This window comes from Theropithecus gelada, chromosome 13 (genome assembly GCF_003255815.1).
Source record: "Theropithecus gelada isolate Dixy chromosome 13, Tgel_1.0, whole genome shotgun sequence".
Taxonomy (NCBI): domain Eukaryota; kingdom Metazoa; phylum Chordata; class Mammalia; order Primates; family Cercopithecidae; genus Theropithecus; species Theropithecus gelada.
The window spans coordinates 38,887,966-38,910,362 of record NC_037681.1 but is presented as its reverse complement, the minus strand read 5'-3'; positions in this window follow the sequence as shown (position 1 = coordinate 38,910,362).

The window sequence follows — 22,397 nt, the reverse complement described above, 5'->3', positions numbered from 1 at the left end:
TTCCTAACTCAGATCCTGGAGCTGGGTCTGAACACTTGTACACGTAAATTTTCCTCAGGTAAATCTTAAGCAGGTTGGCAAGATGCTTCTCACACTTATTTTGTGCTTTGTCTTTCTAGAGCATGATTAATTAAGCTATTCCTACTGGAGGCTGTCATTCCATAAAGAGGAAAATTAAGTTTTAAAAGAATTCATAAGTGACCCTGCCCCATTACCTCATACAAAATGATGGAGCACAATCCAGAACGGTCCAACTCCAAGTCATGCTGTTTCCACTACACTAACTTCCTTCCAGAGTCTACAAAATATCATATTTCATTCAGGAATCTCTGAATGTATTTAAAGAATATTTGCTTAGTAGCTACATATTTAGCTGCATTACATAAAAAGATGAGAATGCACAGTTCCTGCTTCTAAGTAGCTTAGAGGTTAATTCAGGGAAAAAGATAACAGTGAGTATAGGAACAGAAAAGGAGGACTATGTATTAGTTAGGATTCTCCAGAAATATAGAACCAATAGGACATTTATAGATATACAGAAAGAGATTTATAGGAGGGATTGGCTTGTGTGATTGTGGAGGCTGAGAAGTCCCTCAATCCATGGCATAGTTCCAGTCCAAATTCAAATGCCTGAGAACCAGGGAAGCCAATGGTATAAATCCCAGTCCAAGTCCAAAGACCCAAGACCAGGGCTTGATGACCGAAGTCAAAGACCTTTGGGAGTTGCTAACTGCTAACACACAATTTGAACAATTCAGCATTTAACCAAGTAGCAGGTGATTAAGCATGACTTTATGGAAAGGGAATGTCTAAAGGCAAGAGAAGATGGGTGTTCCAGCTTAAGCAGAGAGAACTATTTCACCCTTTCTCTCCCTTTTTAGTCTATTCAGGCCCTCGAGAAATGATCCCCAATATACATCTTGGTGAGGGTGGATCTTCTTTACTCAGTCTAACCAGTTCAAATGCTAATCTCTTCCAGAAACACTCTCACAGACACACCCTGAAATAATATTTTACCATCTATCTGGGCATTATTTAGTCCAGTCAAGTTGATACATAAATTAACTATTATAAAGGGGAAATATAACAAACACAAATATAACTATGATAAAATGTAGTAAGTGGTTTTAGAGAGGTTCCAAGGAAATGCTTGGCCAGGAGAGTGGAAACAAAGGCTGATGTGTGGGGCAGGCAGTAGGATCTTAGCATTATTTGAAAGAGACTAGAGGATCAGGAATGGCTTCTCTGAGTAAATGAAAGTGGTGCTTGATCTGGTTCTTACAGGCAACCACTCCTCTACCACTGACAGATGGGAGAACAGCACAATTAAAGAAAGCTCCCTCTCTTCCCTTCCCACCACCACCTTCTAGGAATGTGGCTTCTGGCAGCATGGTCTGTGCCCTCCGAATGCCTGGCCTAGGAAGGCTCTCCAAGCAGGCATCAGAAGCAGACATGGAACCTTTTGGGTGGAAAATTCTGGGGCCTTAGGTACATTAAGTATGGTGTAAAGTGCAGAAAATAGTAGGGTGTGTGCTTAGGAAGTACATATGTCTTTTGGTTTTAATGAGATTGTGTCTCATATGGAGAAGCACGGCTAAGAAATAGAGTGAGTTCTCTAAAGCATGGAAACTGGATTGTATAGAAAATAGTACCTTTTAGTGTCACAGTGTGTACCTCTTAGTGTCACAGTCAGATAGGATTTAACAGGTAGTTCTGGGATAAGGAGGAGGAGGCAAGGAGAAAGGACAACATTCTTGACAAAGGGAACTAAATAAGTAAAATGTTAAGAAAGGGGTAGTAAAGAGAATGGTCAGAGACAGTAATTCAGAAGCTTGCTTATTCGAAGCAGAAAGTATACATAGTACTTGCTTCCTGGAGAGCTTTCCTTCTTATGCTCCTCTTCTAGTCTTTGCTTCCTGAAAACCTACTTGTTAGGGGTTGAATTGTGTCCCTCCCAAAATGCATACACTGAAGTTCTAACCCCCACTACCTCAGAACGTGACCTCATTTGGAACATAATTGCAGATGTTATTAGTTAAGATAAGATCGTACTGAAGCAAGGTAAGCCTCTAGTTCAATATGACTGTTATCCTTATTAAAAGGCGAATTTAGACACAGAGAAATGCACACAGAGAAAACACCAAGTGAAGATAAAAGCAGAGGTTGAGATAACGCTTCTACAAGCCAAGAAATGTTGAAGGCTGCCAGCAAACCACCAAAGGCCAGGCAAGGGCATAAAACAGATTATCCCTCCCAGCCCCCAAAGGAGCTAACCCTTCTGACACCTATATGTCAGGCTTCCAGCCTCTAGAACAATGAGACAATAAATTTCTGGTTTTTTAGATACTCAATTTGTGGTACTTTGTCATGACAGCCCTGGCAAACTAATATATCTTACCTCCCACTCATTCATCCCAATGGCAAATTCTCTAGGAAGCCTTTCTCTTGCCACCCTTTATAAAGCTCATTCTCACCTTCTCACTTTTGGACTCTCAGGGCACAGTGCTTTGCTTGCTTCCTACTCCTCTTATGATGGACACAGCACCCACTGTGTCACAGTTATGCGGGCGCTTGTCTTCTCTTTCTGGTAGACTGGAAGTTCCTGGGGGCAATCAGTGATTGAGTCAGTTTCATCAACTTATCCCTGAAACCTGACACAGCACCTGGCACCTGGTATGTACTCAACACAAGTTGGTTGAATAGAAATGACCTAAAGGAAAAACACAGGGCAAAGCCTATGACAATATGCTCTTGGTCAATGCTATGTAAACATAATTTTTTTTCACATAAAGAGCTATCTTGAGGCTCAATTTTTGGCACCTGCACTGTGACAGGCACTGTGATTGCCCCCAGTGATGTGGAGATGAATTGGATACAGCCCATGAGTTAAAGAAACTGGCAGTCTAGTGAGGGACACTTTTGAATAAACATTCACAATATAGTGTGGGAAGTAGCAGGTTAGGATGAAGCCTAGAATTAATTTATGGGAATCTCAAAGAGGAAGTGCTGAACCCACTGGAGAATGGTGGTGAAGGGTGTGGGGAAGCAGTGGATAACCAGGGACGGTGACAGCAGAGCTAAGACCAGAAGCCTAGGCCTCCCTGCTCTCTTTTGGAGGTGGCTGCTAACACACAGGCCTAAATTGTTGATCTTAGCTTTCCCAGCAATGTTTATTTGAACAATTTAGCATTTCACTGAGTAGCAGGTGATTAAGCATGAATTTACAGAGAAAGGATCAGTAGGCGGCACAGCTAGAAAACAGTCACTGCCTGTAGTCAGTGGTTACCCCTACCAGGGCTGAGATCTGAAAAGTCAGCAGGAGGTATGGTTATAATGAGTTTGCAGCCAACTGGAATGCAAGTCAGCGAAGTGCAAGACTGAGGACAAGAAGCTGCCACTGGGAGCTGCTCACATGGAATTGACCAAGTGCTTCGAAACGGCTCTTTGCGACACAGGGGCCATGGGCTCCTGACACTCAGAATAAACCCTTGCTTCCCTCATTCTTGTAATCTTAGAAGCTGCTCAATTTAGGATGCAACCGTATCATAAGGCAATGACCCTCCTTTGGCCTCTATCCAAATACATGGATGTGCTAGGGCTGTCATAACAAAGTGTCACAGACTGGGTGTCTTAAACAACAGAAATTTATTCTCTCACAATTCTAGGGGCTGGAAGCTAGAGATCAAGGTATCAGTAGGGTTCGTTTCCTCTGAGACCTTTCCCCTTTGGCTTGCAGATAACCCTCTTCTTGCTGTATCTCCACATGGTCTTCCCTCTGTGTCTGCCTGTGTCCTAATCTCTTTGAAGGATCGAAGTCATATTAGAATAGGGCCCACCCCTAATGACCTTAATTAACATTAATTACCTTTTTAAAGGCCCTATCCCCAAATACAGTCTTGCTCTGGGGTACTGAGGGTTAGAGCTTCCACATATGAATTTTGAGAGGATACAACTCAGCCCATAACGCCAGAATAAGTTCTGCAGAATGGAGCACCTTTGTTTTGCGTTAGACCAACCTTCTGCTTTTGATGAGGAATTTCAGAATTTTCTGAGTGGGGAGAGTCACCTCCCTAAAGAGTGTTACCATCCCTTCAGAAGAGGGAGGTGTTCTCTCAGATAACTAATGGGGCCTGGAAGGACAGACTCCAAAGAAGGCGGAGGTAGATTGATGGAGATTAACTAAGTGTAAGCATCGGGGCCTGACATCATGAGCTCTGGAGAAACAGAGTGTTCTGAGAGGGAAGGAGAAGCAAAAGCTTGAAATTTGGAATATTTCCTATAGCAGTCAGGAAGTACTTCAAGGTAAGCACTTCTGGTAAATTGACAAGGAGGCTTCAGAAAAAGAGATCTGGATGTCCAAGTTCCTGAAAATCTGTTGGGACTTTATTTCTCATTCTTAATATTCATTTTCATGCCTAATTTTATATTCATAATTTTCTGTCATTTCCCTGAAGCTTCAGAATCCTCCAAAACCTCAATGTGCCCTGTGAATGAAGTTGAAACACATAAATTTCTTTCTCACAGTTCAGACATTAGAATATAGAATATAGACATCTATAAATCTAAGAGCACCAGAGTTAGGAGTGCTAAAAATGGTGTCTACTAAGAAGACGAAGGAAAGAGCTGGAAAGTGAAAAATTCATGAAAAATGTGTTTTGTCTCCAGACTTGCAGGATTGAGCCGATGAAACTGGTCTTCTGGTGCTGTCTATTCCTCACAGACTGAAGCTATCTTTGAAGTGTTTGCTCTTGGCCTGCTGTCCATACTAAAAAATTCCCCTGTAGAGAGGAGGAAAAAGGCTTTTATCAGAAAATTCTTTAGAAGCCTATACAGTGATTTTAAAATGACCTTTTAGCAGGAACTGAGAGACTCTTTTCCTAGCAAGATGGAATTTCATCTCATCCAAACCATACCTTTGTAAATTAGATCAAAGTAAGACATAGAGGATCACACAATTCATATTTACCAAAACTTGTATGACCCATGCTAATTAATAATTCCAGCTGCACAACCTCATTACACACCATCCAAACTGCCAAGATGAAAGGTCAAAGACTGCAAGATCTACACAACAAAAGCTGTAATGCCTTAAGGCAATGCTGGCAATACCCAAAATCTCACTCTCCTCATGTTATTTGGTCTGTAAGCTTGTCTTGGGGGGGTTTACCTTGAGATAATTAATTACATCTTTCCCCCCAGTTTGAGTTTGGAGCTAGTTAAGAATTAAACATGAATGTCAGAAAGGTAAAGACCAGATGTCAGAGGTATTACTTAAAATCACTAGACAGGAGGGTGTAAATTAAATGAATAGTCACAATGGGCTCCTTAATATTGTCTTCAATTTTCAACTTCCTCATTAGCAGAATGAACAACTGCAGGCATGCGCAGCCAGGCAGAGTCTACCCTGGTAATCTAACCACGTGGCAAAAGTGCCTTCTGTTGGATAGTTAGATCTGAAAGAAACAGAATTTAGAAGGAATTGACTCATACTTCCTGCTTTCAATCTTATCCATCAGATAAGTCACATCTATCCCAAGGGGAAGAAGTGAGTAGAGGCAGGGAGGGCAAAAAAGACCAGTGGGGTTCCTCTGGCCAGAAGATGGAAACATAAAGCATAGAGTATATAGGCTTCCACAAGACTGGCAACAAGCAGCTCATGTCTTAAAGATACTTTGATCTTTAGATCAAGTAACTGCACTTCCAGAAATAAATCCAAAGAAAATACCCAGTGATTCAAACAATTATGTACCAATGTCCTCATTTTAACATTAGAACAGGAAAAAACAAAACAAAACAAAAAGGAAAAAGAATATTATATCTTTATTAAAATGTTTCATAAATGCTTTTAATGAAATAAAATGGATACATGTTGTAATGATAAATTTCTAATGGCAACAAAATTATATTATTACATAATCCCAACATATTTTTAAAAGTTTTTCCACAAAAAAAAATAGATAAAAAACATTATAGGCTTATTTTTAAAATATCATTATGTATTTTCTAAATGTTCTATAAAAAACATATATCATTTATATAATCAGGAAATAGTTTTATTTATAAAATTCCCGAGCTTACTTAATCTACTATGTTTATTATGTATACTAGTTTAATAAAATAAAGAATTTCATATTCAGGCTTCAGTCTTCAATCATGCATTAAATAAAAACAAATGTTCTAAACATGTATAGTAAATTATCATACAGATAACAAATATCTATGTCTATATGAATATTCTGATTTTTCCACAATATAAAAGATAAAATACATATTTTATTCTATTGACACAATTCTCCTAAAAAATGAAGACAAATAACTAATATATCTATTGATTTCAGTGAACCTAATTAGTAATCAAATTATTGCCTTCAAACAACACAGCAATATCAACTTTTGATTATTCATGATTAGGGTTGCCAGATAAAATACAGTATGTCCAATCACATTTGAATTTCAGATAAACAATATTTTTTAAATTATAAATGTCCTTTGCAATTTTTTAGAGGATCTATGTAATATTTGGAACATACTTGTACTAAGAAATTATCCATTTTTTATCTGAATTACCAAATTTAACTGGCTATTGTATATTTCTATTTACTCAATCTGGCAACCCTATTCATGATGTCATTTTTAAAAGCCACATTCTCTGCTCTGAATATCCATCACTCTAGTTCCAGCAGGGGCTAGAACAACTGAATTTACCAGAAACCAGTTCATCAAGCTAAAACTAGAGCTTTCTAATTCAGAGGGAAACACTCCCAGGGAGGACACTTAAAGAGACTCCAGGCTTGTAAAATGAGCTGTGCATGCTGCATGTTAATCGCCTTTGCAGGCCTACTCCTGTCCCTGTCCTTGTTGCACAGTCCCAAATAAAACAAGAGCAGCAGGGAATCCAAGCGCCCTCATTTCCAAAGCAATCCTAATGAAATATGCGGGAGCCCAGTAATCCTCTCCCACTCTGAAAACAGACCCACTTGTACGGCTGCACAGTGAATAAAATGGAAAAGAGTTCACGAGACTCTAGGAATATGACTTTCCAGCAAAAGGAAACCAGCAGAAACAAGATCTTTAGATAGATACATTCTTTGCAGTGAGAAATGAGGAAAACAGGCAGTGAGTGACATCCAGGAGGTAGCCAGATTATGCAGAAGGTAGCAAGCACATTTTTTACTCCAAGTATGAGGATCATTCATTGAAGGGCTGAGGGATGAGAAATGACACAGCATCATTTATATTTTACAAGGATCACTCTGGTTGCTACATGAGGAAGAGAATAAGTGATGGAGAGCAAGTTGAATTAAGAATTAGTAAGAGCATATAGGGAAGTTATTACATTAATTAAGCTTAACTAAGAGCTAATGGTGGATTAAAGTAAGAAAATAGCAATACAGAAAGGACAGTATAGGTGGGATTCTGGATATATTCCAAAAGTAGAGTTGACATAACTAGTGGATGAATTTGTGTGAAAGAAATGGGGTGGGGAGGTTGACTTCAAGGTTTTGGACTTGAGAGACTGGGTGAATAGAAGTGCCACTTACTTAAATAAGGAATATCAGAGAAGATGCAGATTTGGGGGTAGAGATGGTGCTAGATATCAAAACAGTCTATTTTCAGTTTGTTCAATTGGGGATGCCAATTCAACAATCATGTGTAAATATTATATAGGAAGTTGGATTTCTGAGTCTGGAATTAAAGAGAGTTTGGATCTGAAGAAGTATAGATGACATTCAGAGCCAGTGCCATATATTCACACAAGAAATGACTATAGAAAGAGAGACGTTGGTGGACAGATTCTTGCATCTTTCAAAGTCACAGATGAGGAAGAGGGTTACGGAGAGAAGATGCAACAAGAACAGCCAGTGATTTAGGAGGGAACCAAGTGGCCAGCAAGCCAAGCAAAGAAAGCGACTCAAAGAACACATGAACATCTGTGTCAAATGCTGCTATTAGGTAGAATAAGATGGGGGCCACGGTTGACCAAAACTGTCCCAGTAGAAATGCCCCCTCTTAAAGTCTGATGGTAACTTAACTTCGTTCATTCAACAAACCTCTTCTGAGTTGTACTATGCATCAAGCACCACACTAGGAACCAAACCAAGGACATAGATCAGTGAGACATATCTCACTATAAAACCCCAGCAAAGTAGTTTCATAGTCTAGCAGAAAAACTGACAAGTAAATAGGAGCATGCTTGGCTCCTGCTGTTCAATCACAAAAAGAGCTTAAGAGTCAAACTGATTAATTATACATCAAGTTCACCCTGCAACTGTCCTGCTTGCACAAAGTGAGGATGAGCACCATTGTCCAACAGTCTGAAATCAATGCCCATTAAATGCAAAACAAAAATAGCAATTATTCTCTCTGCATTCTAATTTTTGCAATTTAAATAGCCTTTACTTTCAAAAACTATTTATGTATATAAACACATACATACATAAACACAAATGTATGTATATGTTGCATTTCTTTGCAAAGCCAATGATACCCTTTTGTGTGTTTCTCATATTTTCTTTTAGCCCCATCTTTTGCAACACCATACCTTTATCACTTGCCTTAAGAACCTGTGGAAAGCTTGTTTCCAGTCCTCTTCACCCAATCCGGCCTCTCTGTTGAAATTTTCTTACCTATCTAGATTGATTGTCTCCAAACATACTGTAGCTGGAAATTTCCATTTAACTAACCCTATAGTATACCCTAAGAAGCAGAGATCTGAAATAAATAACTCTTAGCCACTAAGAATAAGCTCCATTCTTTTTGCTTGTGTTTTTCACTGATACTGGCAAAGAAGGACATTTTTTCCATAAAGAACAACAACTGGCTGGCTTGGACGATCTTCAAGAAATTGAAAAGCTGTGTTTCCATAAGCAGGATTCTTGTAATAACAATTTGTAGATCAAGCCTGTTCTGAGAGAGGCTAAAAGTCTGGGCTCTCCACTGACATAGACGTCCACCTTCCTGTATGCTCCTTTCTCCATGTAAGTGTGAGGTGGGAAAGAATGTTCATCTTGGTGATCACTCTGTGCTCTAAGAGGGCAGCAACTGAACTAAGACGGTGCTATCAAGCTACTTTCTCTTCAGAGAAATCAAAGGAACTGCGCTTGAGACAGGTAGTCCTTTTAGGATGCATATGGTTTTGCACCTACAAGGACTACTTGCCTCTTAAGCACAGTACTGGGGAAGGATGTGGTCAAGAGTCAGAAATTCCACTTGAGTCCCAGGGCTGCTACTTACTAGAATTACTCAAAAGAACCTTGGGCAAGGGCAGCGTGAATGACAGCTTCCTCATCTATAAAATTAAACCCCACCTATCTCTTAGGGGTATTGTAGGAGGATATAAATGAGATAATGTGAGTGAAATATTGCACAAACCATGGTGACCCCAATAAAAGCAAGAGTTTACCATTATGAGCTCTAGCTACAGCGAGTCAGTCTCAGGGGATCTTTCTCAAAGCATGGGCAAAAAATGATGATTTAAAAGTAATGCTTTTTCATATAAACATCTTTAGTGATATATATTTGCACCAAACAGATATGTGACTCTGAAAAAAAAACAGGAGCTGTTATATTCAGTTTGTTTATTTTATACCACTCATAAAGAATAGCAGAGTTCCTCTCTCCATAAAAGCTCTTTCTAATCAATAATATGTTTAACCTCAACTTGAAAGAACGATTTAAATTAGTATGTGATTCTCAAGTTCCTTCTTCCAGGAGAAGCTCTACAGAGTAACTTCCTCAATATTGCTTTTCTCTGGGCCAAATCAAACTGTAATGCCAGAAAGACATTACTGCACAGCTGCATTAGATGACAGTGCCATCATGACAAAATGGTGAAAACCAGAGCCATTCTTATTAATAACAGCAGAACCTAATTTCATTGGTTTTAATTTACCATTTTCGTGTTTTACTATGATATTATCCAGATATAAATTGTTATGATGAGAAGCCATTCACTAGAGACCCCCCAAAAAAGTTGTAACTCTGCTTTTTTTTTAAAAAAAAAAAAAAGACATTGCATATATCAGTGAAGGACACACTAATAAAGATTGGTCTGGAATATTTCTCTTTATGACGATTGACTTATCAGCAATAGTCACTGCAGCAGAGTTGGAAATTACATAATTGCCAGAAACTGTAGATATTTGACTTGGCAAGAACCCTAGGTTTATCTGATTTATTTTTGTAAGAATTGGGCCCCATGGATATTTAGAAATGTTTCATGAAAGAACAGTAGAATGTAAATGAAACAAGCAAAAATCCTCTTTTCAAAGGCTGCATTTAACTCCATCGTAACTGTTGTGATAACACAAATAAACCAAAGACAAACCTTTGGTGATGGTGTTGGGCGAAAGCACTACTCTAAATTAAAACATTATGAGCTACTAACATCTGGACATTTTCTCCCTCTTCATAGTCATTCTCATCCATTTTCTGTGTGTTGTTTACCAGGGGGCAATGCAGAATGTGACACTGAGCCTCAGTACATATGCACAGTAACAAGGCCCACAAAACACACAGGGCCATATTCATGGGCTGGCATCTCCTGACCTCTGTTTGCACTCTGGGAGGAGGCTGTCCATTGTTTACCAAGAGACAAGTGCTTTGCTAACCCCAAATTTTGTGCTCCTGCCTTTGTTTCTCCGGTGCCTGGCACAATGATTGATACAAAGTTCTCAATGAGCATTCTGCTATTGAATTAAAGCAAATGAAAAAGGTAGGCAGACTATGAAAAAAATGAAATAACATAAAAGAAAGCAGTGAGGTACAGTAATAAGAGACAGAACACAAAGACCTTGTTTCGAGTCCTAGTTCCAACATCAACTTGCTGTGTGACTTTAGATAACTTTTTCTGTGTAGGCCTCAGTTTCATCATCTCATTTTACATCAGTTCATTTTTTTTTTCTTTTTGAGACAGCGTCTCACTCTGTCACCCAGGTGGAGTGCAATGGCACGATCTCGGCTCACTGCAACCTCCGCCTCCTGGGGTCAAGCAATTCTCCTGCCTCAGCCTCCCAAGTAGCTGGGATTACAGGTGCCGGGCACCATGCCCGGCTAATTTTTTTGTATTTTTAGTAGAGACAGGGTTTCATCACGTTGGCCAGGCTGGTCTTGAACTCCTGACCTCAGGTGATCTGCCTGCCTTGGCCTCCCAAAGTGCTGGGATTACAGGCACAAGTCACCCTGCCTGGCCAAGTTCATTTTTCTTGATAGTATCTGAAATACTATCTACTCAATTGGCCTATATATTTTTTTAAAGTCTGTTGTTCCCCCAGAAATGTCACACTTCCTCCCCAATACAATAAACTACGTTTATATTCACCATTGCATTTATTTGATAAGTTCACTCATTTTGGTGATGTCCCTCTAGAGAATGTCATCTATTAGCTAACTTTTTGGCTCTGTTACCTCACAGCTCTGATGTCATCCAATTTCTGATGTCCACCATCACACAGCAAAATTAAATTTAAGTTTTAAAGTTAAACCAGCCAGAGTTTGGATTCTAGTTCCGTAATATTCTCAGAAAGTTATTTAGCTTTTCTGAAATGTGCATCTGAAAATGAGATTATTATTTCCTTCATCACTGAGTTGTTGTAAGGCTTAAATAAGATAAATACATAACGTAGCCATCTGGCACCTAGCAGGTTCTCAATATATGCCATAGCTTATAATCTATCTGTTGCCATACAGATCTATTGCAGAAATGCATGTATATTCCCCTTTGTTCCTATCCCACAGCTTCCCAGCCTGAGATCAGGCTTTAAAATGAATAAGTTAAACAGACCCTGGAGAGACAGAGAAGGTCATTCACTTCATCAGTTAGTCACCCATCCTTCATTCCTTCAAAAACATTTATTGAGGCCTGTGATAAAGTACTAAACTAAAAAGTACAATCAAGGGGTTCATGATGTCACAGAAGAGGCAGACATATAAAATGACAACAAAAATGTGGTGGAATATGTTTGAAAACAGAGGAACACACATGATGTTATTGGAGGAGCATCCAAACCTGGTAACAGCTGCTATTATCTTGGCAGCTGTTTCAAAACTCTCTTGTCTGCATTAATGAAAGAGCTGGGGTAATACCCAGATCTCCCTCTTGAGGCTATCTTTTAAAGCAAGATAAAAATTTAATAAAACATTGACTTCCTTCATAGAAATATATGAGTGGCACTTTAATTGAATAATTATTTCAGACACCTGTGTATATAAAAGAACTACATAAAAAAGTTCTTTTAATGAAAATATATAGAACTTGTAGGCTTTTCATAACCGTAAAAAATGTTCTTGAACACAAAGATTTCAGATAGCAACAAGATCTTTACAATATATTCAAAGTAAATGTGAACACAGAAAAGTTGGGTTGGAATTGAAGGTACCAATATAAACCCACAGTTTTTAATACCATAGACAGGCAGGTAGATAAAGACATATGGGAATAAACGTGTGTGTGTGTGTGTGTGTGTGTGTGTGTGTGAAGGGGACATCCATCCACTGACAGGGCCTAGAACAAAAAGAACACTTAACGCCTACATATTGACTTCTAAATGCTATTGTTCACCAAAAAAATTACAGCTGTGAAGAAATGGCTAATTCAAGGATGTGACAGAAAAAGTACAAGATAAGTTTGGAGAATTTTGTTACTCTAGAAAGTAAGAAAGTGCTGAAAGAAACATGGGGACATTTCAAAAGCAAGGAAACCCACTTGACAGGGCTTCCAATGGCCAAATCTGGGACAATTTGAGCATCTGCATAAATCATGAACTATACCTATTGAATAAATAAGAATCCATGAGCCCATACTTACAGAAATGAGTAAATGTGAGAGAATAGGAAGTACTTTATTAAAATAGAATACCATCTAATTAACATAAAAGGAATAATAGAGCTAGAAAAACATCAATGGAAGCTAAAACCACTGATGAAAGTTTGGTCAGGATTCTATATTTACACATTCATCACAATTGCATATTACTTACACAGGGACAATTAGTAACTGAGAAACTTGGAGGACACAAATTCAACCAAGTCACTGAATAATATTAGGACAACTTGACATTACCATTCAGAACGACACAACATCGCTTCAGTGGCATTCCTGCCCCAAATCTACAACCTGAATCCAATGATAAGGAATTGTCAGAAAACCCCAAAGGAGGGACATACTACATAATATTTTGCTTATAATTTTCAAAAAGTCAAGATCAGCTGGACATGGTGGCTCATACCTATAATCTCAGCACTTTGGGAGGCTGAGGTGGGCTGACTGCCTGAGCCCAGGAGTTCAAGAAAACATGGTGAAAATCCTCATCTTTACAAAAAGTACAAAAATTAGCTGGACATGGTGGCACATGCCTGTAGTCTCAGTTACTCGGGAGGCTGAGGTGGGAGGATCACCTGTGCCAGAAAGGTCAAGGCTGCAGTAAGCCATGATTGTGCCACTGCACTCCAGCATGGGCGACCAAGAGAGACTCTGTCTCAAAAAAAGAAAAAAAAAAATCAAGGTCAAAAACACAAAGAAAGGCTGAAGAAATATACCAGTGATAGAAAACTAAAGAGATGAAAACTAAAGGCAGCATACGATCCTGGATTTGATCCTAAACAGGGAAAATAATAACTTTAAATTACCTTATGTTGAAGCAGTTGCGAAATGTGAATAGAGTCCATAGATTAGACAATAATATTATACCAATGTTAAGTTTCAAGTTTGTGATAGCTACACTATGGTTATGTAAGAGAGCATCCTTGTTTAGTAAATGCACACTGAACTATTTATGAATAAAAGGGCACATTGAGTACAATTTGTTCACAAATTAGAAAAAAAAAAGCATCTATGTAAGAGGAAGAAAGAAAAAAGAGACAGAGAAATTAAGTGGAATAAAATATAAACAATTGATGAATCTGAGTTTTAAAAATCTAAGAATTCCTTTTTATAATTTAATTTCAAATTATATTCAACCCTGTATTATTTATTTATTGAATGAACATAATCCTGTTCTCAGCTGATGGTCTAGTAGAGACAAACATATTTAAACAAATACATGAAACATCTTATCAGTAGAGATTTTTACTCTCAGCGCAGTTGTGGCCTAAAATAAGAAGTGATTACCTCGGCTTGGGGAAGTCAGTGCACCTGGTGTAGAAGTTTGTATCAGAAGCGAGAAGGGCAGGAATTAGACAGTGAGCAGGAGGAGGGTGCAGAGTCAAGAAACATTACAGAAGATGAATCAGTAGAACTCAGTGACCAAACGAACAGTTTCATAGTGGAGCCAGGAGAGGCTTTGCATGCCTCTCCAGTCCTGCTCAGGTAACAGAGCTCACTGGAATAAGAAACAGAGGACAAAGAAAAGATTTTGAAGGTAGACAGTAAGTCCAGTTTTGGACATGTGAAGTTGTAGGTATTCCTGGGTCATAAGGGCAGCACTCATACCTATATTTACTTAGAATATCCTCTGCCAAACTCTAAAGGAGACTAATCAATTACTGATTGTGCTTTGGCTGAAAGTTGGAAAAATTCAAATAGGCATAGTCTCATTAGAGCCCAGGGTCGATGGAGATAGTATTGGGAGTCTCGTTTTATTGTCCTAGAAAGTGCCTCCTCAAACCCTTGTCTACCCTACGGCACAGAAAGTCTTTCTAATTGGGAACACATGATTTTTTATTCATTCTTTTATTCATTCAGGAAACATTTTGTTCAAACAGTGTATTAAACACTGGGGATGCAGAGATGAATAATGCATAGGCTCTGTCCTTGAAAGGCATTCACAGATTAGTGGAAAAGAAAAACATAAGAACAAGTAATTATAACTTGGCAGGCCTGGGGCTTAGGACAGAGAATGCACAGGTGCCACGGAAGGGCCCACGGTAAGACACTGGACACGTGATGCGGCTGTGTGGCTGATTTTTACTGGTATTAAGGAAGTCAAGCCAAAAGATGCTAGAGAGAAACAGGATGTGACAGGGAGGAAAATGCAGCAATCTGTAATTAATTTGGGATCTTTCCTGAACTATTGATTGGGAGGATGGTGGTCCTGGCCACAGGAACAGAAACACAGGAGCAAAAGCAAGCTTTTTAAAATGTTACTGGACAGGAAGAAGTGGGAAGCCAAAGGAACTAAGTGGAAAAGAAAATGAAGGTCATTGATGCCAAAGCCAAACGTTAAAAAACTGAAAAACATCACTAGAGTGAATTCTATCCATTTTCATCACCAAAAATACAGAATCCAAGCTGGTCCAGACTTGGGACTCTACTCTGAGCTGTGCTGCACTGAGGACACTGCTGACCTACATTTTGCAACAATTTCGGGGGTTGGGAGACCTCTAGGAACAAGCTGCTCACTCCTCAAATATAACAGCAAACACACATATTTTCTCACCACTGATGGGGCTTTTGCCAGGAAATCACACAGACCCAAAATAAAAAAACAGGCCAAAGGAAAACAAACAGACAAGACACACAGTCTGTCGTCCACGGGGCACTGCGGTTCAGGGCAGGGCCTTCCCTAGGTGGTCACAGGGTCCAGATAAAACCCTACCCAGAGTGCCTGAAATATGTTTATGCAGGTGAATCGGGAGGCAGGGAACCTGGGAAGACGATGGTTACTGAGTGCCTGTCCTGTGCCAGGCATTGCGCTTGATCCTTTACATTCCTCATTTCCTTTCTCTCTATGAAGTCACTATTATTATCATTCCTATTTTACAAATGAGGAAATGGGCTGTGAGGCTAAGCAACTCTCAGAGACACATAGGAAGTGGCAGCACTAATATGAAAAGCCACATCTGCAGAGTATGAAGATGTTTCTTTTCTTGGCAACATGTTGCCTGTCTCAAGGAGGTGAACACGCCACCTGGGAGCTCCTGGTGCCTGAAAGCTCCTACAAGGACCACCCCCACACAAGAAATCCCTTAGTTTCAATGTAGGCAAGGTGTGATTAACCTGTCTTGAGCCTATTTGTTTGATTATTTTCCTTTCTTAAAAGTTACCTAATAAAGTCTCCTCATCCCCACAGTCCCTTTCGGATCACAGGTTCTCCTAGCAAACTGATCAACTCCTGAAGAACCTAGGCTAGAAGTTATTTTCCTGCATTGTTCTACTTAAGGCCTGACCCTGGACAGCAGAATCATGAAGACATCATACAGAACCGGTCAACACAAAGACAGCTTCTGTGAGATCCAAGACACGATCTCATAAACGCACCACGATTCCAGGTGCAGCAGCTTAAGTGCCTATGTAAGTCCTACTTAGCACCTGTTCATCTGGCTGGCGTGAAGCAGGAAACTGGATTATTTTCCCTCCTTTGGATGAGGCATAGCATGTTGATTAATGATGTGAGGGAGAGTGAACCAAAGACAGGAGTTCTGTACACAAATGTCTTTCAGGAAAGCTATCACAGGCGTGGGGAAAGAACGGTGAGCATTGTAAGGAGGGGGTGGCAGACAGCATTTGGTTGATTAGGGTTTGGTTAATGCTGGCGAGTGTCGAACATTCCAACTTATGGCTGTTACTAATGGGAGAAATGGGGTTATTTGTTAATTTTACTTACTAAAGTAAGTGTTGAAGGCAGGATGGAGGGAAAAGGTGAACATGTACCATTTTGGCTAAGCCTAATAAAACATGGAAAAAATTCCTCATGATTTTCTTAAAAAGAGCAAGACATCGATTTTGCACTGGCACCAAGCTCCCTTACCTTTATGAGGAAGTGGTCATCAATTTCCACTTAGCCTGCCCAGTTTTCAAATCCTTTGGCCATCTTCCAAGTGACCTATTTCTTTGTTCATCATGCAGATTTTTGGTGGGATGTGTTATAAAGAACTTCCTGTGAACTTCTTTTGTGCTTTTCTTTGCATGACCACATTCATGTTTCACAAAAAAAACTGCAAGATGTGCATAGGCATTTAATTCCTATTTTACAGATAAGATTGAACTCCAGAGCCCTAATCTATGCAAGTAAGTGGCACTTTTATTTTTCAAGACCTTATATTTTATAGAGCATCTTTACATTTGAGACTACCTTCCCCAGGATGTTTTTAAAAATTCTTTTCTTAAAGTACAAGTGTTTTTCACTTTTTAGAATTTTTTTCCCAATCCATCAAAGGCATTCTATCTAGTGTCCATGGACAGAGTTCTCTGGTGCTCTGACTCCATAGTAACCCCTGAATCATGCGGATGGTCAAGATGGACTGATTCAAGAACTATGAACTTCAAAGAAAACTTTTTTCTTTGCTGATGACTTCTGAGAGACATGCTCGCGTCTCTGGATAACCTTCCCAGAACTTGTATTTTTCAACTTTGACCTACATGAGTGGAATGTTGATGTAACTGCCATCTGGGAAGCGGCTAGTAGATACACATTGACCTCTAGTCGATATTTTGGACAAGGAATTTTCACTTACCAGCGTTTGGCAAGAGTATTCTGCATATGCACCATGAGCAGGGCCAAGCTTATGAGAAGCTGCTCCTTTGTCATGATCTGAGACCTGTAGAGACTTTTAGAGTGACAGGGTTTGGCTCTGTCCCCATACATATCTCATATTGAACTGTAGCTCCCATAATTCCCACGTCTTGTGGGAGGGACCTGGTGGGAGATAATTGAATCATGGGGGTGGTTTCCACATACTGTTCTCCTGGTAATGAATAAGTCTCACAAGATGTGATGGTTTTATAAAGGGTTTCCCCTTTCATGTGGCTTTCATTCTCTCTTGCCTGCCACCATGTAAGAAGTGCCTTTTGCCTTCTGCCATGATTGTGAGGCCTCCGTAGCCACATGGAACGGTGAGTCCATTAAGCCTCTTTTTCTTTGTAAATTACCCAATCTTGGGAATGTCTCATCAGCAGCGTGAAAATAGGCGAATACATAGAGATACAGTCTCATTGGATGAAGCTCATACTTAGAAACTATAATAACTTTATTTATCCAATTTTTTGACTATCCAATTAATTACATAGGATTCCAGACTGGCCTATTGTTAAGATACGTATAAAAGACCGGGCCACTGTAGAAGAGAAAGTGTGATTAAACAACCATCACTTCGCAACTTCAGGCAAGTTGTTTCACTCTACACTGCTTGGTGATTAAAAAGTACTAAATAGTACAAAATGCAATGTGTCTAGCATGTGCTTAAAAATATTATTTCTCATTGTCCTTATTTTCTTAACATGAAGATTTCAAGCCACCCCATGGAAGCAGCATTCCAAGAAGATAGTCACCGCAAGCCTTGGGAGCCCTGGGCTCAAGCACTCCCATAATGTTATTTTCCCTGCATTATATTAGTTAAAGCATATCGCAAGAGAGAGCCAGATTCAAAAGATGGGAAATAGAATACAGCTCCTGATGGGAACAGCTTCAAATTATTGTTCGTGACTCAACTCACCATAGACCCTAACCACGAACCAGTATTTTGGGCCAAGCACATTATATGTGCTACTCATTTATTTCTTCCTAAAAACCCTCCAACTAGGTATAATACCCATTTCATAGACATAAAAAAAAAGATTTATCGATGTTAAGTAACTTCCCTGATGTTAAGCAAGTGGTTAGTAACAGGGTTGGTTTTAAAACTCAAATTTATTTGACCCCAAAACTAATACTGTTACTTTAGTATATTTAGAGATCAACCATGAAATACACTTCCATTTCTACAGAAAGGAGCTAAGAAGGATATACGACTTTATCCTTGTACTTAATTTTAGGACTATTCCAATGAAGACATCTTGAGTTTGTAAACTTTCTCTGAGGTGTCAATGTGCTCCTAGATCTGTTCCATGCCCACATCAACAATCACAGATCTCAGAAAGGTGCAGCAGAAAGTACACAACTCCTCCAAAAATATCCACACACGTACATCCTGGGGACTTAGTGACAGGCTCTAACACGTTCATACATGTTACATTTCCTAGTCGATACCTTTAAAAACAGAATATATCTTCAAATCAGGTGCCCATACTAGCCCCAGATAGTCCATATGCACTGAAACAGATAATGGTGGACACCAATTTGCAAGTCTGAGTTTTATTTATTTAATTCCCTATTTTGAGGATTCACTTAGGCAAAGTCAAATAAGTGTGCAGGACAAAATTCTAAGATGATCTCTCCAAAGACCTTCACCCTTGTGTAATTCCCTGCCCTGGGAATACAACGGGGCATCACTCCCATGATTATGTTATCATACATGGCAAGACAGACTTTGTAGATATAATTGAGCTTACTCATTAGATGATCTTGAGTTAATAAAAAAGAGATCATCCCAGTGAGCATAACCTAATTATCTGAGCCCTTTAAAAGGAGTTTTTTTCTGACTGATAGGATTCAGCACAAGGAAGGTTCTCCATTAATGAGATGGAGGCAGCCATAGAGCAAGGGCCTGAGAGTGGCCTCTAGGAGCTGAGGGTGATTCCCTGGTTGACATCCAGCAACTTGGACTTCCGTCCTACAACCAGAAGAAACTGAATTCTGCCAACAACCCATATGAGACTGGAAGTAGATTCTTCCCCAGAACCTCCAGGTAACAGCTCAACATGGCTGACACCTTGATTTTACCTTTAACAGATTCTAAGCAAAGAATCAAGGTGAACGTCCCCAGACTTTTAACTTAACAGAACTGTGTGATAATAAATGCACATTATTTTAAGCCAGTAAGTTAGTGGTAATGTGTTACATGTCCATGCAAAATTAATACAGCAAGCTGATCTAAGTGACAGGTAGAGATCATAAGAAAATGTGACCCTTTCCCCTTCTCTACAGCCATTCTGTGAGCCTCAGGAATCATGCACCTATGCTGACTAATCTTAGGCCTGATATTTCCAAAACTATCCACCCCATGACCTAGATTGAGTCCAGTGCTAATCATGTTAAATTTTCTAAGACAGTCTTGATTTGAAATATCACATTAGACCACATTCTTACTAAAATCTGAAAGTATAGTTACTGCTGCAATGAGGTATCTAGTTATTGGTTATAGGATCACAGCAATGATTTTTTCAAATTTTTATATTCATAATTCACTAAAATATAATGATAACACCTATATATTATTGCTAGACACCTTCTTATACTGTCAAAAATCCTCACAGTCTGTATGAGAAGTAGATGTAACTTTTCCAATTTTGATGGCAACAAAACTGAAGTTTGGATGGAGTAAATGATTCAAACATATAGACTAGCTAAGGTAAGATTTAAACCTAGGTCAGTCTTGCTCCAAAGTTCAGAATTCTACTGGGTAGTGATGCATCAGTCTGTAAAATGGGTTATGAAGAAAGTAAATTAATGATTACTCAGGGCTGGGCAGGGGATGAGAAGTTAGGGGTTATATCTGTTGAAAATATGCTACAATTCAGCTGCATTTATAGTTGCATGACTACAAATATTTTAAGAACCATTGAATTATACACTTTAAATAGGTGAATCGTATGGTGTGCTAATTATATCTCAATAAATCAGGATTTTTTTAAGGCAGTAAGAAGTGTTTTGTTGGGGAAATCTAGATATATGAAGCTTGCAAAGGAGGCAAGGAATGGGAGAAAGACTCAGTCATGGAGAGTCTTGGATATCATACTAATTTGTTTCCAAGGGGAAAAAAAAGGTTCTCCACAAAGGGTTTTAAATAAGGGAGTGAAAGAATCTATTGGTGTTTTAGAAAGATCTCTTTAGTGGCTATATAATGATGGATTTGAGGAGGACACAATAGTACAGTTGAGGAGGTTGGTGAGGAGACTCTTGCACAGCTCACTGGAAAAGATGAAGACCTGGCAAAAGCTAATGGAATGCAAGGGTGCCTGGTGTTTGAGAGACACTGCTGAGAACAAAGACAAGCAACTTGTAAGAACCTCAGATAAGGGAGAGAAAGGAATGTAAGACTGGGGTTTCTAGCTTGGGAGTTCAGCTTCTTGAGCAGGTGCTGCCTCCCCTTTGTGGAATCTGGGAAACTGAACCCAAGGCAATGTGGGGAGAGGGAGGAAGGAAGGTAGGTACCTTAGAAGTTCTACTGAGAGTCTAGGGCTCAGCCCTCCAGTCAAACACCAATGATACTGATACCTGGGTCTTACATTCAGAGATTCTAATTAAACTTGTCTATGATTGTGGCCTGGAAAGATCCCAGGCACTGGGATTTTTAAAAGCTCTCAGGTAATTTTAATGTGCAGCCAAGGATGTGAACCTACAACTTGGACAGTTCCTTTCCAACTAAGGATGTCAGAAAAGGACGCAGCTGTTGCTGGGAACTGCTTATGGTCCAGCCAATCAGACAGGGCCCTATTGAAAAAAAAGGTGCTGAGGAGTTGATGGGTGCAGCACACCAACATGGCACAAGTATACATATGTAACAAACCTGCACGTTGTGCACATATACCCTAGAACTTAAAGTATAATAATAAAAAAAAAATGAGGCTTTGTCTTGAGCATTGGAGTCTGACATACCCATTCTAGAGACTGTTTCACTAATCTTTACTACAGGAAATGATATTTAAGATGGGAGAGGATTATTTGATGTTGTTCACATGGGGTCAGTGGACCAGCTAGAGCTTACCTGTGACTATGAAGAATTCCTAATTACTCTGGCTTAGTGATTATGAAAGTGTGGTGCTCAGTCCAGCAGTATCAGCTTTATTTGGGAACGTGTTACACATTTAGGTTTTGGGCCCTATCCAGGTCTACTGAATCAGAAACTCTAGGGGAAAAAGCCCCAAAATTTGTGTGTATGTGTTTTTTAAGAAATTAATTAAACTTTAAAAAATTTTTCAAATAATTATAGATTCATAGGCAGTTGCAAAAAAAAAAAATACAGAATGATTCCATTACCCTTTGCCCAATTTAGACATTCTACAAAACAATAGTACAATATCACAGCCCAGGTGTTGACACTGATACAACCAAATAAAAAATACAGACTTTCCATCACCACAGAGATCTCTCATTTTGCCCTTTTCTAGCTACACCCACTTAACTTCACCCACCTCTTCATGCTGGCAACCACTGATCTGTTCTCCATTCTATAATTGTTGTCACTTCAAGAATGTTATACAAATGAAATCATATAGTATATAACTCTTGGGGACTGGCTCTCATTTTTACTCAGCATAATTCTCTGTGGAGTCATTCAGGTTATTGTGTGTATCAATAGTTTGCTCCTCTGCATTGCTGAGTAGTTTTCCATGGTACGGATGTGCCATAGTTTAACCATTCTCCTGTTGCAAAGTCACTTTAACAACCTCTCAAAGTAATTCTGATGCACTCTCAGGCTTGAGAACCCCTGATCTCTAGAAAAAAAAAGCTTTAAAGGACAGGAAATAAACACAGCACTTTTCTGGGTTTTCTTCCCACACACTAACTTCATGGTCCTCCTCAAAGGCATAGGTAAATGACTTTTTAAAATTTCCACATGGCCAGGAGCGGTGGCTCACGCCT